The sequence below is a fragment of the Nycticebus coucang genome, chromosome 1 (assembly GCF_027406575.1).
Source record: "Nycticebus coucang isolate mNycCou1 chromosome 1, mNycCou1.pri, whole genome shotgun sequence".
In the NCBI taxonomy this organism is placed as follows: domain Eukaryota; kingdom Metazoa; phylum Chordata; class Mammalia; order Primates; family Lorisidae; genus Nycticebus; species Nycticebus coucang.
Genome location: NC_069780.1, coordinates 7977873 through 7998941, shown reverse-complemented (window position 1 = coordinate 7998941; position 21069 = coordinate 7977873). Strand labels below are relative to the sequence as shown.

At 44.8% G+C, this 21069-nt stretch overlaps 1 pseudogene across 1 annotated transcript; it reads left to right on the top strand.

The window, feature by feature from the left end:
- The first annotated feature begins 12429 nt into the window (after window positions 1-12429).
- LOC128588143 (splicing factor 3A subunit 1-like) lies at window positions 12430-15173 on the top strand (annotated as a pseudogene). The gene has a single exon (XR_008380722.1). The product of XR_008380722.1 is annotated as a splicing factor 3A subunit 1-like (transcript).
- Window positions 15174-21069: the final 5896 nt, after the last annotated feature.

The following is a 21069-nucleotide window of genomic DNA, read 5'->3' as shown; positions in this document are numbered from 1 at the left end:
CCATTTACGTTCTTTCCAGCATGAGTGAGAGTTCCCATGGCTCCATGTCCTTACCAGCCTCTAACGTCATGGCCAGGGTTATGGATTTTGGCCATTATAGTAGGCATGTTTCAGTGTACGACAACTTTTGGTATCATGATGAAGTCAGGCTCCATCACCCAGCTAAATATTCAGAGAATCAGATGAATCTGACTGGGTTGGACAAGGAGAAAAGACGCGAGATGACTGCTGCTCAACAGAGGCTCTTTTTGATTCTCCTTTAGCATTTAGGCCCAGGAAACTTTAGAGCAGCAACCTGTGGGTCTTGACCCACAGGAACTGTATTAAAGGGTTGTGGCATTAGGAAGGTTGAGAACCACTGCTTTAGAGTGTCCCCAAAGACCTTGAAGTCTCTCTGATGAAATGAATAGTCATTGGGCTTTGATGTCTTAAATTAGGAATTCAAAGGCTGTGAGTTTGCAGACTACCAGATTTGCAGTGTGTCTCCATAGCAATATAGCAATTAATACATTTGCATAACAATTCCAAACCTGGGTATCAGACAAACACTAGCTCCACCATGAACTAGAACCATGAACAGCATTTGACCTTCTTTACTTGGTCTCTCATAGAATGGGAATAAGTATCCCAACAAAAGGAGATATTGCCTATAAAGATATTCAATAAATTACAATGGTGACTATTTGTCATAAAGTACATCACAAAATTCTGAAAACACTTTCAAACTACAACCACAACGAGATGCCACTTTGCACCTACTGGGGTAGCTATAGTCAAGAAGATAACAAGTTCGTGTAAGGATGTAGAGAAACTGCAACCCACACAGGGGACCTCTGAGAATGTAAGATGGGGCAGCCACCTTGGAAAGTTGGCCGGCAGTTCCTCAGAAAGGTAAGCCTAGAGTTGCACAGCACCAAAGAATTCCACTACTTGGTATATACCCAAGAGAAATGAAAACATATGTTCACACAAAAATGTGCACACAAATATTCATAGCAACATTATGCATAATTGCCTGATCGTGTCCATCAACCGATAAACAAACTAATAACATGTGGTAAATCCACACAAGGGAAGATTACCAGGCAATGAAAAGAAACAAAGCACTAATGTGTGTTCCTACATGGATGAATCTTGAAGCCATCTACTAAAGGAAAGATGACAGACACAAAGGCCATGTACAGTATGATGCCATTTATGTGAAATGCTCAGGGTAGGTAAATCCAGAGACAGAACGTAGATTAGTGGTGTCAGTCACTGGGGGAAGGGCAAATGGGGAGAGACCGCTAATAAGTACAGGGTTCTTTTTGAGGTGAAAAATGCTCTGGAATTAGATAATGCTGATGGCTGCATAATTGTGAATATATTAAAAACCACTGAACTGTATGCTTTAAAAGGATAATAGTGCCTTTCGGACAGAGAAGCCATCTTCCAGTAATTCACCAAAATGACAAACACAAAGGGACAGAGGAGAGGAACCCGATACATGTTCTCTAGGCCTTTTAGAAAACATGGAGTTGTTCTTTTGGCCACATATATGCAAATCTACAAGAAAGGTGATATTGTAGATCTAGGGAATGGGTACTGTTCAAAAAAGCATGCCACACAGATGTCACTGTGGCAAAATTGGAAGAGTCTCCAATGTTACCCAGCATGCTGTTGGCATTGCTGTAAATAGACAAGTTAAGGGAAAGATTCTTGCCAAGAGGATTAATGTTGGCATTGAGCATATTAAGCACTCTAAGAGCTGGGATAGCTTCCTAAAACGTGCGGAGGAAAATGATCAGAAAAAGAAGGAATTTCTCAGAAAGGTAAGCGTAGAGTTATATAGCACCAAAGAATTATCACTTTGTGAGAAACAACAGAAAGGAGCCTGAGCTCCTGGAACCATTCCCTATGAATTCATGGCATGAGAGGCTTATAGCTTAGCTCACAGAACCAAGAGAACCAGTTGAGCAGGAGGATAAGGTGCTGGAACCCATTCCCTATGAATTCATGGCATGAGAGGCGCACAGCACAGAACACAGGAGAACCAAGAGACCCCCCTGAGCCGAAGCATAAAGGACTGGAATCTTTTCCCCATGAACTTGTGGTATAATAGGTGTACAGCGTAGCACACAACCTAATAACCAAGAAAACTAATGAAAGAGTAATAAATGAGGTGCTGGAACCTATTGGCCATGAATTCATGACATAATGGTCATACAAAGCTTTGTCACATTCAATGGCAACGTGCCTCCTCGCTGGAAACTTTTCCCTATGAATTCATGGCATAATAGGTATTAAAAATAAAAGGCTATTGGGCGGCGCCCGTAGCTCAGTGGGTAGAGTGCTGGTCACATACACCAAGGCTGGTGGGTTGGAACCCAGCCCGGACCAGCTAAAACAACAATAACAACTGTAACAAAAAAATATCTGGGCATTGTGGCAGGCGAGGCAAGCTACTTGGGAGGCTGAGGCAAGAGAATGGCTTGAGCCCAAGAGTTTGAGGTTGCTGTGAGCTGTGATGCCAGGCACTCTACCCAGGGTGACAGCTTAAGACTCTGTCTCAAAAAATAAATAAAAGCCTACTCTAAAAATAAATAAATTAATTAATTAAGGATAATAGTGTATGATATATGAGTTACATATCAATAAAGCTGTTATAAAATACTTTTAACTTTAAAAATAAAGTAAGTTATAGGGCGGCACCTGCGGCTCAAGGAGTAGGGCGCCGGCCCCATATGCCGGAGGTGGCGGGTTCAAACCCAGCCCCGGCCAAAAACCACAAAAAAAAATAAAAATAAAAAAATAAAGTAAGTTATAATAGTATTATGTATGTGAGGCATGACAAAAAACAAATATGGAGTAAGGAACGAAACGCCAGGGAGGAAGGGTTGCAAAATTAACCACGATCGGTTGTTACAACTCCAAAGGGTTTAAAAATTATTGTTTGAATTCAGATCATCAGGAGAAGCTACAATTATTTTTTTTTAAATGGCATGGAAAAGTTGCCAACAAAATCATAATTTTTTTAATGAAAAGAAATCTAGCTTCAAAAAGGTTTTTCAAGTTTTTTTGTTTGTTTGTTTGATTCTGGTTTGAAGTTCAGATTGGCTTAGGTTAAATTTGGCAAGATAAAAAATATTACCTTGGGGAAATTAATATTTATGAAATTTTATATTCTTTCTTAAGAATATGCTGATGTATGATATGCAAAAATTTCAAAAACAAAAGGAGGGCAAGAACCAGAGAATGGAGTCAGAAAAACTCTGCCTTTCTTCAAAATAGAGAGGCTAATTTTAATTTGCTGAGTTTGGGACCCGGAATGCAAAACATCTCAACTTGACACTTTGAATGCATTCTCCTCCCCAGCCCATCCCATTCCTTTCTCTGTCTTCACGTTAAGGCCGGATGAAAGGTTCATCAGTTCCTGGATCTGACCCAAATTAGATTTGAAATTGTACATATGAGAACCTACGATCTTGGCAGTGCCTGGCTTCTATCAGTTCTCAGAACTTCATGCCATCACTGCAATGGTATGATAACCAACACTGGCAGCATCATTTATTCTAGTCATATGAAGTATTTTAGAATAAATTATTCCTCTTTTAGAAAACATTTTCGAGAGCAAAGTTTACATAAATCAAAGATACCATTTTTAAAATTTTAAATAAACATCCATCTGCCCACCCTGGTTTAAGCATCCAGAATAGATGTGAAGAACTCCCAGAAGCCTTTCCAGCTCTATGGAGGGTCTGATTACTAGATTGCTTTAGATCCTCTTGTTCTTGGTTTTCTTCAGAAAATGTTGTTCAGAGAGGTTAGGTAAACTGGCCCAGGTAACACAGTGATGGCTGGACTAAATTTAAACTCTAGCTTTTTGTCTCCAAGTTCAATTGTTTTTCTCAACACCTCCCAGTTGCCTCACATTATTTCAACTTTATTTGGGGGGATTCTAGAATTTACAAGTTACATGACCCTTGGCAAGAAAATTTTAATAAAATGTGCTCTCTTAATAGGTAGGTGGAGGATGTACATAACTTAAAAGGGGGGGTTCCTATTACTTAGGCGAAAAGAACAAATGCAATCACGTTAGCTTTCCAGGGGAATAACTGATTACGTGTTATAATCAGACTGCCAGGAACAGACAGGAAACTTTTTTTGGAGTGATTTATCATTGCCTTTTATTTAAAGCAGCCCTTATTTTTAGATTGTTTGATTAATGGCTATACCAGAAGCTCGGCAAATTTCTTAGTAGGCAATTTTAATTTTCCAAAAATGTCCTTGTGTGTCCACTACTCTCTTTTCAAAATGAAATCTACCCCTCTTCAGGACACTGGCTCTGAGATGATCATCCAGGAGTACCTTAAGAACTCTAAATATATCAGAAGCACTCCAACCATATCCTGGGAAAAAACCCAAACTAAGTCACATGGTTTCCACCCAAAGTGAGAGGGGCAGTAAATACTGTGGAGACAACGACAATGATTCGACTACCATGTGCCAGACGGAAGCCAAACAACAGCTTCGGGCTGGATGCCCCACCCTGTCTCTCTGCCATTTGAGGTTACTGATTTTCTATTTATCAACATTAGTCAGCTCTTAGGTTAGTTATTTTCTATCTATCAAAATTAGTCAACCAGCTGCCTCAGAACTTGTCACATAGAATTCTCCTTCCTGAATCCTCCCCAACACGTTCTACAAAGCAAATATCACCCTGATTCCAAAAACAGGAAAGGACTCAACAAAAAAGAAAAACTGTATCATTAATGACTACCAATACGGAAATATACAGTAAGAGCCTAGTGAACAGAATATAGCTACACATTAAAAAAAATTATACATCTTCACCTGTGGTCCCAACTACTTGGGAGGCTGAGGCAAGAGAATTCTCCAGCCTAAGAATTAGAGGTTGCTGTGAGCTATGACGCCATAGCACTCTACCAAGGGCGACAATGTGAGACTCTGTCTCAAAAAAAAAAAAAAATGATATATCCTGATCAAGTGGGTTTTATCCCAGGATGTAAGGTTCATTCAACATATGTATATCCATAAATATAATTCACTACATAAATAAAATATAAAACAAAGACCATATGATTCTCTCAATTGATGCAGAAAAGGCTTTTAAGAAAATAGGCATTGGTGGGACATTTCTTACATTGATAGAGGCCATCTGCAGCAAACCCACGCCAATGTCATATTGAACGGAGTAAAACTGAAAGCATTTCCCCCTTAGAACTGAACTAGACAAGGATGCCCACTATCACCACTGCTATTCAACATAGTGCTGGAAGGCGAGAGGAGATCCAGGCCCTCAGGCAGCACTTGTTAGGATGTTTAGTGGCTTCATTTTCTTTCTTTCTTTTTTTTTTTCAGTTTCTGGCCAGGGCTGGGTTTGAACCCACCACCTCTGGCATATGGGGCCAGAGCCCTACCCCTTCGAACCACAAGTGCTGCCCTAGTGGCTTCATTTTCTTCTTTAAAAACCTCTGCTAATTTCTCTGCATCTTCCTTGGAAAAATTACTTAAAGTTTCATCTAACCATGTGGCAGCACCTTGGTTTTGTTGCTGCTTGCCCGTTAGGGCTGCAGCTGACCCCTCTCCAACCTGGGTCTGAAAGGGTCCTAAACCTGTGCGGACTATAGACCACCTTGCTCATATGATAACTGGCACGGGTTGTCCTCTCTCTGCTTCCTTAAACTCTATCTACACGTTCCCAACCTGCTAACTCTAAAGGACCCTCTTCTGGGAACTATAGACAATGCTTGTCCACTGTGGGTTTTTTTTTTTTTAGACAGAGTCTCACTTTGTCACCCTTGGTAGAGTGCCATGGCATCACAGCTCACAACAACTCCAAACTCTTGGGCTTAAGCAATTCTCTTGCCTCAGCCTCCCAAGTAGCTGGGACTATAGTTGCCTGCCACAATGGTTAGCTATTTTTTGTTGCATTTATTATTGTTGTTTAGCTGGCCCCGGGGCCAGGTTTGAACCCACCACCCTAGGTGTATGTGGCTGGCGCTGTAACCACTGTGCTACAGGCAGCGAGCTTTGTCCACTGTTTTAAAAAGTAATTCCTAAAAGAATCCTAAAGAAGTTAATGTTACCAGAATTTCTACTTCATAAAGTCCTTGGTTTCGGGGATTCGAAGAATGACCCCATGGACCAGAGATCAGTGGCAAGATAGGATTTTATGAGACAGAGGGGAATATAGAAAGCCCCAGAGCTTCTGGCAAAGGAAGACCCAAGTCAGAAGTCTCTCTTGGATCCTTTGTCTAGGGGTATATATTGTCTGGAGAATTATTTTGGCTAGGATTTGGTAGGTGGAAAATATCCTTTCAAAGTTGAATGCAGTCCCTCCCCTGGGGCAAGGTAATTAGATCTTTGCAGTTTTTGTCTCAGGGAAGGGATTGGAGTGTGTGCTGAAGGGATCATGGGGAAACTTGCCCTTTTCCCCTAGGTTGGTTCGCTGAAAAGATCAACTCACAGTCATGGTAGATAAATAAGAGAAAGGTTTATTTCAAAATACCATGCGAATGAGGGGAACCATAAGAATGATTTCTCAAAGTCTCATTGATGGTCAGTGGCTCTTAAACATGTCTTTTAGAAGAGAGGGGGAAGGATGGGGAAAGTACATGTGCAGCATTTGGATGCTAGGGGGAAATGTGTGTTGATGGGTGGAAACAGATTGAGTTGCAGATTAACCTGAGAGAGGTCTCCTGCTTCAAATGACCTTAGGGCTGGGTCTCCAGCAGCCCCTTTTCTGATTCTAAATCAGGTTACTCAGGTTTTGTAGAGGAGAGGCCAGTGTTTTCTAAACAAAAATGGCCTTTTCACTGAAAATACTCTTTATATCAAGGAATTATATTTTAGGGTAAAATTTCCTTAGCTCCTTCAGTGCTCCCTACTAAGTGGAATCACCCCAAAAACATCTCAGTCTGCTTTGTTCATGATCTTGTTAGAGCCCACAAGGTGTGGCCTAGAAAAGGCAGCCTGTTTGTGCCTGAAATGGGGGTCTGATTTCTGAGCTCACCTGGGCCTACAGAATGGGGGAAATCCATGTTCAGTCCTGAGTGGGGGAATCCTGTATCATTAAGATACTTAGAATAGTTAGTGTTAGCTTGCCCCATGGTTTCCCCAGATTCCTCCAAACACAGAAGCTTACCGGTCTGTTGAAAAAGATGTTTTTGGGAGTCCTTTGTCTTCCAAAACCTCTCAAAAACTCACACGCTCATGGGTGTTCCTTCATCAAAGCAGAAGGGAAGCCACCTTGGACGCCAGATGTAGGGAACCAGCCCCCACACACCCGTGAGTGTCCCCAATGCTCAATGGTAACAAGGGAATAAAGAAAAGACAATTAAAGTTACAAACATTGGCGGTGGGGGGTGTCCTTTATGGAAGAGAGACAGCAACTGCCCTAAGTCTCCATTACCCACTGCATCACCCTTAGCAATTTTCATTACTTCTTTAAAATATTTATTAATCACTAACAGGATAATAGAAAACAAAAGAAAAAGGAACATGGATTTTGGAGCTAGATGCCACCCAGTTAATCCTGGGTTCCTGTGGGGCAGATTAGTTAAGGCCCTACCAAGAAGCTGAATCCACTTATCTCAACCCACAAGAACTAGTTTTTCCTGCTCAATGAGTCAGCAGCACATGCCATTTTAGTTAATCTTAAAATGGCTTCTCAAGACCTTTCAGACCTTTCCCCCGGGGTTCCTTTCTGGCTTTAGCCAGGCTCTTGCAGGCCTCTTTCCTGAAGTCTGCTAACATTCATGCCAAGCCGCCTCGTGAAGCCCCCAGTATGGTATATTCTTTGTGGAGGCTCATGTCCTCACCCATTATCTGCATACCTGACCCTGATCACAAAACTTTTGTACAATCATTTCATTATTCTATCAGTCTAACTCTATTCTCACAATCCTAACTTACCAAATGTTCATGCCACGCACCTTCCTCTGGACATCAGCAACCCTTTAACTCTCTTCCACCTTACCTTATCATATTTGCATCACAGCAATTATAAAACCTACAATTAACCCTCTATATTTGTGTTTTGTCCTTTTTGTCCTCCTCTGGAACAAAAACTTTATGGAGCAATCCCAGCATGCCTGCTGGATGCCAGCCAGCGTGGGGGCCCAGAGTGGGACTGCAGCAAGATAGGGTCAGGCAGTCATAGTAAGGGACCCTGTCTGAGCTATGTGGATTTAGGGAGACTGCGCCTAGGAGGGAAACAAGGTTAATAACAGGTAGTAGTCTGGGACTCGGGCAGGTGGTCTCAGTCCCTCTAATTATGATACTGGAATTTTGCTCTTCAGTGGATCCTTGGTCTCAGGGATTCGAAGAATGAACCCAGGGACCACAAATCAGTGGTAAGATAGGACTTTTATTAGAAGTTAGAAAGGAATACAGAAGAAGTAAAAAGCACCAGAGCTTCTGGAAGGGGGAACGAACTGAAGAACTCCCTCGGGAGTCCCCACATGGGCTCTTTTATCTAGGGGTCTTAAGTCTAGAAGATTACACATGGCTGGCAGTCTTTGTACCTGAGAAGGGATTACGATGTGTGCTCCTCCTCAAGGTAGAACCACCAAAAAACCATCACAGGCTGCTTTGTTCATGATCTTATCAAAGCCCAGAGGGTATGTCCTGAAGAAGGCAGTCTGCTTGTGCCTGGAAATGGGGGTCTGACCTCTGAGCTCACCTGGGCCTAGAGAATGAGGGGCTCCCTGTCTAGCCCTGAGTGGTGGAATCCTGTATCAATCAGATCCAGGTTACTTCTCCCCAGCAGGTCAACTCCTGCAGTGATGACTCGGGTGAACCCTGCCCTGCCAGGCAGTGCTGTCCCAGACCTCCTCCACTCCTGGAAGAGGCAAGCCACTCCAATCTTCTCCACCCTGTTTCCAGGAGCTGATGTGGGTAGAAGAAAAGGGACAGGTTGGGTCCTGGGACATGGCAACCTCTGGCTGCAGCAGCTACCAGAGCTCATAATGCTCCGGACTGGCTAGGACCTTGTCCTTCCCTGTTGCCCTGGACATCCACACAATGAGCAAGGCAGCAACTATTTATTGAATACCTACTGTGCGCGAGGGACACCCCTTCCCCCAAAAAGAAACAGCATGGCAGTGCGGAGCCGTGGATAGCAAGTACACTGAGAGCTTCACAGGCCTGAACACCTTCCAGACCTGGGAAGCCTTTTTTTTTTTTTTAGAAACAGAATCTCACTTTCTCGCCCTCGGTGCCGTGGCGTCACAGCTCACAGCAACCTCCAACTCCTGGGCTCAGGCGATTCTCTTGCCTCAGCCTCCCCAGTAGCCGACACCACAGGCGCCTGTCACAACGCCCGGCTATTTTTTGGTTGCAGTTTGGCCGGGGCTGGGTTCGAACCTGCCACCCTCGGTATATGAGGCTGGCACCCTACTCACTGAGCCACAGGCACCACCCCGGAAGCGTCTTTTTTTGACACAAGCCCAGGCTCCAGGAAGCCGCTGTGCAGGGAGCTCAGAGCTGGGCCTGTGTCTCGCCCTTGCTGTAGGGCACTTTTACTTCCCAGATAGACCTGAATTTTTCCATCAGTAAAAGTGATAAGACAGGACGTATGCCTGCACCCTTTACCTGGAATGGTAATTGAGGTTTCTGATAAGAACTGAAATGTTAATCTGGACGTTTCCTCGGGGAACTTGTGTACGGATAGCAGAACTGGGTTGTCAATTCTTGCTTTTCCAGTAGATCCTATGCCCAGCACAGCACATCTACACAGGGCAATTATTTTAATAAACAGTTCATAACTAAGGCACATTCTCAACACAACTGACCCTAGCTGCCTACTCCCTACCAGACAGATTAAGCATCCTGCAAACCTCGTCAAGTGAAGTGGACCGGGCGTTCGCCTCCGGAGAAGGGGCGGTGCCTCTGCTCTCGGAGATTTGGAGCTCTCAAGAGATATGGAGCTCTCAGGAGAGGCTCCCCCCACCCCCAAAGCCCTATAAAGGCGGGGGCTGCGGGAGCAGCAGTGTCACTTCTCTGGACTCTTAGGATCCTCGCTGCCACCACCTGGTGGCCACACCTGGCTCGTGGCCGTGTGATCGGAGCGGGGCCCTAGTGCGGAGAGGGCACCAAGTTGGGTTGCGCAGGGGCTGCAGAGTGTTCTAGCACTTGTGAGTCATTCGCTTAGCAGGTAATGGTTTTCTGTCTGTTGGCAGCTTGGGCATGGCGAGTAAACCACGTAGGTTTCGTCCCTTTGCGGATGTTGAATTTGGGCAGAAGGACACCACAAAACCAGACTGCTTCAGGTGGCGGTAGTTGCTATGGAAGACATAGAACAGGGTGTTTGAATAGGGTAGGACTGAGGGGAGAAGAGGATGAGTGGAGCAGATCACTGGAGGGGCTGCCTGGAGGGGGTGACATTCCAGATGAGGTCTGGACGGGGAGCCCGTTATGAGCAGAGGGAGGAGCAGTCAGGGCCTTGCAGACCTTAGTCGGGTGCATTCCAGGGACAGAAAGAAGCTTCCTATGGGTGACGTTTAGAGAGGTAGCCAGGGGCCTACTTAGTGATGATCATAAGGTGATGTCGAATTTGGAATTTCCTGAGTGCAATGGACAAAGCTACAGGAGAGTGTTCACAGCAAAGCAATACAATCAGATGTACAGTTTCAGAGGTTATTCTGGTGTCTGGACTTGGGGTGAGGTGAGGCAGGAGAGGAAGCAGGGAGATGAGGTGGAAGCTTTTGCTCCGGTCCAGTGGAGAAGTCCTGGTCATTGTTGGCTGATTGGATTGAATGGGAGTAGCAGAGGCGGGAGGACTGGAATGTGAGTCCTTAGTGTTCTCAGTAACTGGGTGGATGCTGTTGCAGACGTCTGTTTAGGCAATCAGCACCCACGATGACCAGTAGACAGGTGTCTACAAAGTTGGGAGCCTGGAAAGAGTAAGGATTGGGGATGTAGGTGGGAATTACCAGCCTTGACTGTGTTTAATGTTTAATGCCTGGGACTGGGACCTATTTTATCCAATAGTTCTCAATGCCAAGACATTTTAAACAAAGTAAATGGAAACTGCTGCAGTGATGGGAGATGACAGGGAAACATCGCAGGCAGCCGTCATGGTGAGGTGGCAGACAGTCCCACCTGCCTTCTCGGCACCCAGGGCATCTTTCCTCTAAGACACCTTGATTGCTTTCTCATTTGTGTACTTCATGAGCAGTTGGATCATCTGTTGTCTTTGTGTCAAGATAGGAAGTTGTGCTACATTTTAAAAGACTAAGAATTAAAAAGGAGTTTTGTATATCCAGTTTTATTCGATTACCTGGAAAATACTTTTAGTCCTCCAGAAGTGTTTTGGTAGTAATTGCTGTGCAAGAGAGATGGTGTTGTAGTTGATGTAGTTCCATCCAGACGGAACATCGTTGGACACCCCACCGTATGACCCAGGCAAAGTTCAGTCGTAGACCACATGAGCAGTGACTACCGTGATACTGAAATAGACTTTTTCTTTTTTCAATTTAAAAAGTAATGCACAAAGGTGCTCGTAGCTCAGTGGTTAGGGTGCCAGCCACATGTTCCAGGGCTGGTGGGTTTGAACCCAGCTTGGGCCTGCTAAACAAACAAAAAAAAACCAGCCAGGTGTTGTGGCCTGTAGTCCTACCTGTCAGGGAGGCTGAAACAAGAGAATAGCTTAGGCCCAGGAGTTTGAGGTTGCTGTGAGCGATGACACCACAGCACTCTACCGAGGGTGACAAAGTAAGACTGTCTCAATAAAAAAAAAAAGTAGGCTCAGCACCTGTAGCTCAAGTGGCTAAGGCACCAGCCACATACACCAGAGCTGACAGGTTTGAATCCAGCCTGGGCCTGTCAAACAACAATGACAACTACAACCAAAGAAAAGTAATGCACAAAGTAACATAGGCTATTTGGGACATCATTAGATAGTACAGAAATAGGGTAAGAAGTGAATCTTTCCCAGCTCCGCTGTGCTGCAGTAACCCCCAGTAACGTTTCATGCCCATACTTCCAGAACTGGCAAGCCCCAGAGATTTTTCTTAAACAAAACTGGGCTTTTTTACAAGTATTTTATGTTTACAAATACTATACCACGTGAGTATAAAAATCCACTTAAGTCCAGTTGACTGAGCCTTGTGCCTTGTGAGCTTACTGTGACAAATACCAGGTTTGGGGGGCTGAGGGGTGGGCCGGGCTGGTGTTTAAAAAAACAAAAACTACGTCTGCCTTTCAGAGCTTCCAGTGTGTGGTTTGAATGCTGTCATCGTGAGAGCTGATTTATTTTTTTATCTTGCAGGTTTTGAAAAGGCCTCAGCAATCCAACAGCGAGCTATCAGGCAGAAAATAAATTAAAGGAGAGATGAGGAACTGGTCATAGGATCAGAGAGGGAGACTGTCTGGACACAACACCTCTCACCTATACCAACGTGGACTGGCAGCCCTGTTGCAGTCATGCTGGCTGGACCCGTGCAGGTGGTGCCTCTGCTGCCGCTGGTAGCCACCGAGCCCAAACAGCCCACGGGGAAAGAAGCATGTTTACAAGATGATTCTACACCTTCTAAGCCAGTGGTGGGGATTATTTACCCTCCTCCAGCAGTCAGAAATATTGTGGAGAAGACAGCGAGCTTTGTGGCCAGAAATGGGCCTGAATTTGAAGGGAGGATGCGACAAAACGAGAACCACCCTAAGTTCAACTTCCTGAACCCCAATGACCCTTATCACGCCTACTACCACCACAAGGTCAATGAGTTCAAGGAGGGAAAGGCTCAGGAGCCCTCGGCTGCCATCCCCAAGGTCATGCAGCAGCAGCAACAGGCCACCCAGCAGCAACTGCCCCAGAAGGTCCAAGCCCAGGTGTTCCAAGAGACTAATGAACCCAAAGAACCCCCTCCCAAATTTGAGTTCATCACTGATCCCCCTTCCATCTCTGCCTTTGACTTGGACGTGATGAAGCTGACGGCTCAATTTGTGGCCAGAAATGGGCGCCAGTTTCTGACAAAACTGTTGGAGAAAGAACAGTGCAACTACCAGTTTGACTTTCTCCGTCCACAGCACAGTCTTTTTGAGTATTTCACAAAGCTGGTGGGACAGTATACCAAGATCTTGATTCCACCTAAGGAATTATTTGAAAAGCTGAAGAAAGAGGCTGAAAACCCCCAAGAAGTTTTGCAAAAGGTGTGCTACCGAGTGGAACGGGCTAAGTTCCAGGAGCGTGAGAGGAAGAAGGAAGAGGAGGAGAAAGAGAAGGAGCAGGTAGCCTGTCCTCAGACTGACCGGCATGGCTTTGTGGTTGTGGGAACAGTGGACTTCCAACCAGTGAGCAAGGGAACTTCCCTCCCCCACCCACGCCAGAGGAGCTGGGTGCCCGAATCCTTATCCAGGAGCGCCATGAGAAGTTTGGGGAGAGTGAGGAGGTGGAGAGGGAAGTTGAGTCTGATGAGGAGTATGGCCAAATCAGTACAGGAGAAATCAGAGGAGCCTCCTTCCCAGCTGGACCAGGACACCCAAGAGCAAGACATGGATGAGGGTTCGGATGAAGAAGGGCAGAAGGTGCCCCCACCCCCAGTGACAGTCATGCCTCTGCCTGTGCCCCCAACTCCAGACCAAGTCATTGTCCACAAGGACTATGATCCCAAAGCTCCCAAGTTACTGCCTCCAGTCCCTGGTCCGGATGAATATCTTGTGTCCCCCATCACTGGAGAGAAGATCCCTGCCAGCAAAATGCAAGAACACATGCACATTGGGCTTCTCGACCCCCACTGGCTGGAGCAGCGGGATCATTCCATTTGTGAGAAGCAGAGTGACGATGAGGTGTATGCACCAGGTCTAGATATTAAGATCAGCTTGAAGTAGTTGGCTGAGCGGCGTACTGACATCTTTGGTGTAGAGGAAACTGCCATTGGGAAGAAGATTGGTGAGGAGGATATCCAAAAGCCAGAGGAAAAGGTGACCTGGGATGGCCACTTGAGCAGCATGGCCTGGACTCAGCAGGCTGCCCAGGCAAACATCACTCTCCAGGAGCAGATTGAGGCCATCCATAAGGCCAAGGGGCTGATGCTAGAACCTGACACCAAAGAGAAGATTGGTCCCAGCAAGCCCAGTGAAATCCCTCAGCAGCCACTGCCTCCGTCTTTAGCCACCAACATCCCCAGTTCAGCCCCACCCATCTCAGTGACCCAACCACCCACATTGTTGCCTCTTGACCATACTACAGTGGTGTCTGCAGTACCCATCATGCCCCGCTCCCCAGTGGCATCTCTGGTCCAACTGCCTCCTGGCTCAGCGATTGCCCCCTTGCCGCCCATCCCCATGCCACACCCAGGATCAATGTGGTCCCCATGCCTCTCTCTGCCTCTCCTATCATGGCACCCTGCCCACCCCCAGTGATTGTGCCAACACCCTTTGTGCCTGTTCCACCCGTGGCAACTGTCCCAGATCCGGCCCCAATTCTCCCTATTCATCCCCCACCTCCCATGGAGGATGAGCCTGCCTCCAAGAAACTGAAGACAGAGAACCGCCTCATGCCTGAGGAAAAGTTCCTGCATAGGAACAAGGGTCCAGTGTCCATCAAAGTCCAGGTACCCAACATGCAGGATAAGACAGAATGGAAACTGAATGGGCAGGTGCTGGTCTTCACCCTCCTGCTTACAGACCAGGTCTCTGTCATTAAGGTGAAGATTCATGAAACCACAGGCATGCCTGCAGGGAAACAGAAGCTGCAGTATGAGGGCATCTTCATCAAGGATTCCAACTCGCTGGCTTACTACAGTATGGGCAGTGGTGCCATCATCCATCTGGCCCTCAAGGAGAGAGGTGGGAGGAAGAAGTAGAAAGAGGGAACCCCCACTGTCAGGTCCCTGCCTTTGTACCTCTCCTGTCCCTACCCCCTGCTCCAGACCCAGGAGGCCTATCTTGAGCTTTGCATTCTGCCTGCATGTTTTCTTTCCCTCTTACTCACTTTGAGAATTTAAATTGTTCCGAGCTTCATTCCTCTCACCCCTTCCCCACATTGGTAAGAGTAGCAGGGCTTTCTAAGCCACTCTCTGGAACTCCTCTGTTAGAGTCTTGATTAGAGGACATTTCTTCAGGCAGCCCATTAGGAACTGAGAATCCAGGGATATTCTACAGGACAGTTTCATAGTGCTAAGAGGTACTTGGCTGATAGAATATGGTAGTTACTGTCTTTAATAATTTTATATCTTTCCTGGGGCAGGGCCTGTGGCTGAAGGAGTAGGGTGCTGGCCACATATACCAGGGGTGGTGGGTTCAAGCCTGGCCCCAGCCAAAACTGCAAAAATAAACAAACATAAAAATAATTTTTGCATCTTTCATGGACTGTCTAATAAACCTCTTGGACCCACTTGTGAAGAAAAATTGAGACACATCATCGCGTAGTGAGTTGCCCTGCTGCAGGGGCAGGGCTCAGGCCCATGGTGGGGAAGTGTACTGCGGGTAGATGCTTTGAAAATACAGCTCCATTTCCTCAGTTTCTGGGTAGTTGGCACTCTGATGCCCTGACTCCATCCATTTTGAGCAAGTGAACCAGATTTACTCCATCTTGTTAAGAGCTTGCAGCCCACCCCCCACCTTTGTAACCGAAAAAGTTCCTGAGCAAGCAGCATCCCTGCAAAAACAGGAAGAAAGTTAGCTGAGAGCTGCAGAATCCTGTAACAGCTGAAAAAATCTTATGAAAAACCACAATCCTGTCACAAGTCTGTATGCATTGTAAGACCCCTCCCCATAGTTCTCACCCTGCAGATACAAGTTTCTGTAAAATTTTTACATTCAGGTTTCCCATCCCCTGCTTGAAGTCCCATATAAAAACTTTGCACCCCAGGGCGGCACCTGTGGCTCAGTCGGTAAGGCGCTGGCCCCATATACCTGAGGGTGGTGGGTTCAAACCCGGCCCCGGCCAAACTGCAACCAAAAAATAGCCGGGCGTTGTGGCGGGCGCCTGTAGTCCCAGCCACTCGGGAGGCTGAGGCAAGAGAATCGCTTAAGCCCAGGAGTTGGAGGTTGCTGTGAGCTGTGTGAGGCCACGGCACTCTACTGAGGGCCATAAAGTGAGACTCTTGTCTCTACAAAAAAAAAAACTTTGCACCCCAGCTTCAAGGGGGTCAAGAGACTTTGTGGCATGAGCCTGCTCTTAACTGGCTGGTCCAGTAAAGAGCCCTTGCTTAATTTGAACTCAGTGTGCTGGCATTTATAATTCCACTTGGGGCTGATACAACATTTGGAGGCCCCAGAAAGATTGGTTGGCCCCCCTGTGCAGTCCCCCAGAGAGGGCAGGAATTATAGGGGAGGTACCCCCCCAGAGATGTTCCAGAACCCCATAATTCCCTGGATTCCTCCTGAAGGCTTTGGAGGGACTCCTGCCAACTCATCCAAATTAGGTCCTATAGTCTACTCAAGAGGTGTTATTTGTGTCTTGTTGCATTTTGTTTGTGGTTAGGGCGTTCCCTGAAATGGGCTACAGAATAGTTGCTGAGATGCTAATGCCACTTGGGATGCTAGTGAGTGACCTGGGGACCAATTTTGCACAGGGAGGATGACAGGGACCCAAGAAGGAGGCCTAAGTACTGCTGAGGGGTGGCCAGTAGTGACCCAAAAAAGAGACAAGAGCTCTTGAGGTTCAACCAAGGAGGAGACATGGACTCCTGGAGGCTGCCTGGAAGCTGGGGAGGCCTGTCTCAGGGTTCCTAGAAAACTCCCAGATGCTGTGGATAGGGGGAGATCTTTGGCCTCAGATGTACCAGTTAGATTTATTTATATGCTTCATTCTTGTAGTTGTCATTTTTTTGGCTATGATTGGTTTTGTGTGCCTTCATAACACCTCTGTCTTCTGAGTCACAACAGTGGCAACTCAGTAAATCTTTGACACCTTTACAATGTATGCTAATGAATTTCACCGTGGGCTTCTCAGAGGATTATGGAATTTGGTTCTCAAAGAATCCCCTCTGGGTCCTCTGTGAGGTCGAGTGGCTGAGGTTTAATGTGGGGTGGCCATGAACAGGCTCCCTGGACCCAGCCCTGGTGACTGCAATGCACCAAGTGGTCACCAGAAAGCCAGGTCACCCAGACCAATTCCCTTATATTGACTAGTGGCTCAGTTTAGTTCACAGAACCCTTCCCCCCCACACCCCACCTTGGCTGTGAGCCTGTGCTATTGAATCCTATTCTGCAGTCCTCCTTGCCTGTCCACACCTATGGAGAGGCCAACAAGTTCACCAACCAGTACTCCCTCCAGGGAGGAAGAGGACTTGCTGCCTCCCTACCATATGGGAAGGCCATGTTCACCCATGGTCTGAGGTAGTCCCATTAGTGCCTCAGCAGAAGCCTCTGACTCCCCAACAATGTACCTATTCACCCCCTGCATCTCATCTTCAATCCCACGTGGACCAGAAGGGGGCCTCAATCCCCCCCCTCGCGAGGCACCCGCAGGGAAGGAACTGGGAGAGGCAACCAACCCTTTCTTGTCTATGTTCCCTTCTCTACTTCTGGTTTGTAGAATTGGAAAACCCCCAACCCACCTTTTCTTTTTTTTTTTTTTTATTAAATCATAGCTGTGTACATTGATATGATCATGGGGCATCATACACTCGATTCATAGACCATTTGACACATTTTCATCACAATGGCTAACGTAGCCTTCCTGGCATTATCTCAGTTACTGTGCCAAGACATTTACATTCTACATTTACCAAGTTTCGCAAATACCACTGTAAGATGCACCACAGGTATAATCCCACCAATCCCCTCCCCTCCCTTTCCCACTTCCCCCTATTGTTAGGTTGTAACTGGGTTATAGCTTTCATGTGAAAGCCCCAAATTAGTTTCATAGTAGGGCTGAGTACATTGGGTACTTTTTCTTCCATTCTTGAGATACTTTACTAAGAAGAATATGTTCCAGCTCCATCCATGTAAACATGAAAGAGGTAAAGTCTCCATCTTTCTTTAAGGCTGCATAGTATTCCATGGTATACATATACCACAATTTATTAATCCATTCGTGGATCGATGGGCACTTGCGCTTTTTCCACGACTTAGCAATTATGAATTGGGCTGCAATAAACATTCTGGTACAAATATCTTTGTTATGTTGTGATTTTTGGTCTTCTGGGTATATGCCCAGCAGAGGAATTACAGGATTGAATGGCAGATCTATTTTTAGATCTCTGAGTGTTCTCCAAACATCTTTCCAAAAGGAATGTATTAATTTGCATTCCCACCAGCAGTGCAGAAGTGTTCCCTTTTCTCCACATCCACGCCAACATCTCTGGTCTTGAGATTTTGTGATATAGGCTAGTCTCATTGGAGTTAGATGATATCTCAAAGTAGTTTTGATTTGCATTTCTCTGATGATTAAAGATGATGAGCATTTTTTCATATGTCTGAAGGCCGTGCGCCTGTCTTCTTCAGAGAAGTTTCTCTTCAAGTCCCTTGCCCAGCCTGCGATGGGATCCCTTGTTTTTTTCTTGCTGATGCATTTGAGTTCTCTGTGGATTCTGGTTATTAAACCTTTGTCAGAGTTATACCCTGCAAATATCTTCTCCCATTCTGAGGGCTGTTTGTTTGCTTTACTTACTGTGTTCTTGGCTGTGCAGAAGCTTTTTAGTTTGATCAAGTCCCAGTAGTGTATTTTTGAAGCTGCTTCAATTGCCCAGGGGGTCCTCCTCATAAAATACTCGCCCAGACCAATTTCTTCAAGGGTTTTCCCTGCACTCTCCTCTAGTATTTTTATAGTTTCATTTCTTAAGTTTAAATCTTTAATCCAATGAGAGTCTATCTTAGTTAATGGTGAAAGGTGTGGGTCCAATCCCAGTCTTCTGCAGGTTGCCAGCCAGTTCACCCAGCACCATTTGTTAAATAGGGAATCTTTTCCCCACTGAATGTTTTTAATTGGCTTGTCAAAGATCAAATAACGGTAAGTAGCTGGATTCATCTCTTGATTCTCTATTCTGTTCCAGATTTCTACTTCTCTGTTTTTGTGCCAATACCATGCTGTTTTGATCACTATCGATTTGTAGTAAAGTCTGAGGTCTGATAGTGTGAATCCTCCTGTTTTTTTTTTTATTTCTGAGTAATGTCTTGGCTATTTGAGGTTTTTTCTGATTCCATATAAAACAAAGTATTGTTTTTTCAAGATCTTTAAAGTATGACAGTGGAGCTTTAATAGGGAGTGCATTGAAATTATATATTGCTTTGGGTAGTATGGACATTTTAATAATGTTGATTCTTCCCAGCCATGAGCATGGTATGTTTTTCCATTTGTTAACATTTTCAGCTATTTCTTTTCTTAGAGTTTCATAGTTCTCTTTATAGAGATCTTTCACATCTTTTGTTAGGTAAATTCCCAAATATTTCATCTTCTTTGGCACTACTGTGAATGGGATAGCGTCCTTAACTGCTTTTTCAACTTGACTATTGTTGGTGTATATAAAGGCTACCAATTTATGGATGTTGATTTTGTAACCTGAGACGCTGCTGTAGTCCTTGATCACTTCTAGGAGTTTTGTAGTAGAGTCCCTAGTGTTTTCCAGATATACAATCATATCATCTGCGAAGAGCGAAAGTTTGATCTCTTCTGACCCTATATGTATACCCTTGATCGCCTTTTCTTCCCTAATTGTGGTGACTAAAACTTCCATTACAATGTTAAAAAGCAATGGAGACAATGGGCAGCCTTGTCTGGTTCCTGATCTGAGTGGAAATGATTCCAATTTAACTCCATTCAATATGATATTGGCTGTGGGTTTGCTGTAGATGGCCTCTATCAGTTTAAGAAAAGTACAGTGAGACTCTGTCTCTACAAAAAAAAAAAAAAAAAGAAAAGTCCCTTCTAGAACAATTTTCTTGAGTGTTCTGATCATGAAGGGATGCTGGATATTATCAAAAGCTTTTTCTGCATTGACTGAGAGAATCATATGGTCTTTGTTTTTTAATTTGTTTATGTGCTGAATTACATTTATAGATTTACGGATATTGAACCAGCCTCGAGACCCTGGGATAAAACCAACTTGGTCATGGTGTATAATTTGTTTGATGTGTTGCTGGATTCTGTTTGTTAGGATCTTGTTGAATATTTTTGCATCTATATTCATTAGTGATACCGGTCTATAATTTTCTTTTCTTGTTGGGTCTTTTCCTGGTTTGGGGATCAGGGTGATGTTTGCTTCATAGAACGTGTTGGGTAGTCTTCCTTCTTTTTCTACATTTTGGAACAGATTGAGTATATAGGTACTAATTCCTCTTTAAAGGTTTGGTAGAATTCTGACGTGAAACCATCTGGTCCCAGGCTTTTCTTTTTAGGGAGTTTTTGTATAGTTGATGCTATTTCTGAACTTGATATGGGCCTGTTCAGTATTTCCACTTGATTCTGGCTAAGTCTTGGAAGGTGATTTGCTTCCAAGTATCGGTCAATTTCCTTCAGATTTTCATATTTCTGAGAATAAAGTTTCTTATAATGTTCATTAAGGATTTTTTGGATTTCTGAGGAGTCTGTTGTTATTTCATCTTTGTTGTTTCTGATTGATGATATTAGAGATTTTACTCTTTTTTTTTCTCATTAGGTTGGCCAGAGGTTTATCTATTTTATTGACCTGGCTTGAATTTTTGTATCCAGTCAGCTAACCTATGCCTCTTTAGAGGGCAGGTTAAGCCGTTCACATTAATGGAGAGTATTGATAAGTCTGGTGGAATTTTGGGAATGGAGTTTTTCAAAGGTCCAGTGGACATTTTTAATCCTTTCGCCAATGTGGAAGTTGGAGTTTGATCTGAAGTTTCTGAGTGAGTTTATTTTTGTCGAATAGGATTGGGTTGGTCATTGTGGAGGATAGGTCTGAGAATATCCTGAAGAGCTGGTTTACTTATGGCAAATTTTTTCAACATAAGAATGTCATTGAAGTATTTAATTTCTCCATCATAAATGAAACTCAGTTTAGCTGAATACAAGATCCTGGGTTGAAAGTTATTTTGCTTTAGGAGGTTAAAAGTCGATGACCACCCTCTTCTGGCTTGAAAAGTTTCAGCAGAGAGATCTGCAGTTATTCTAATATTCTTTCCTTTGTACGTAATGGTTTTCTTTTTTTTTTT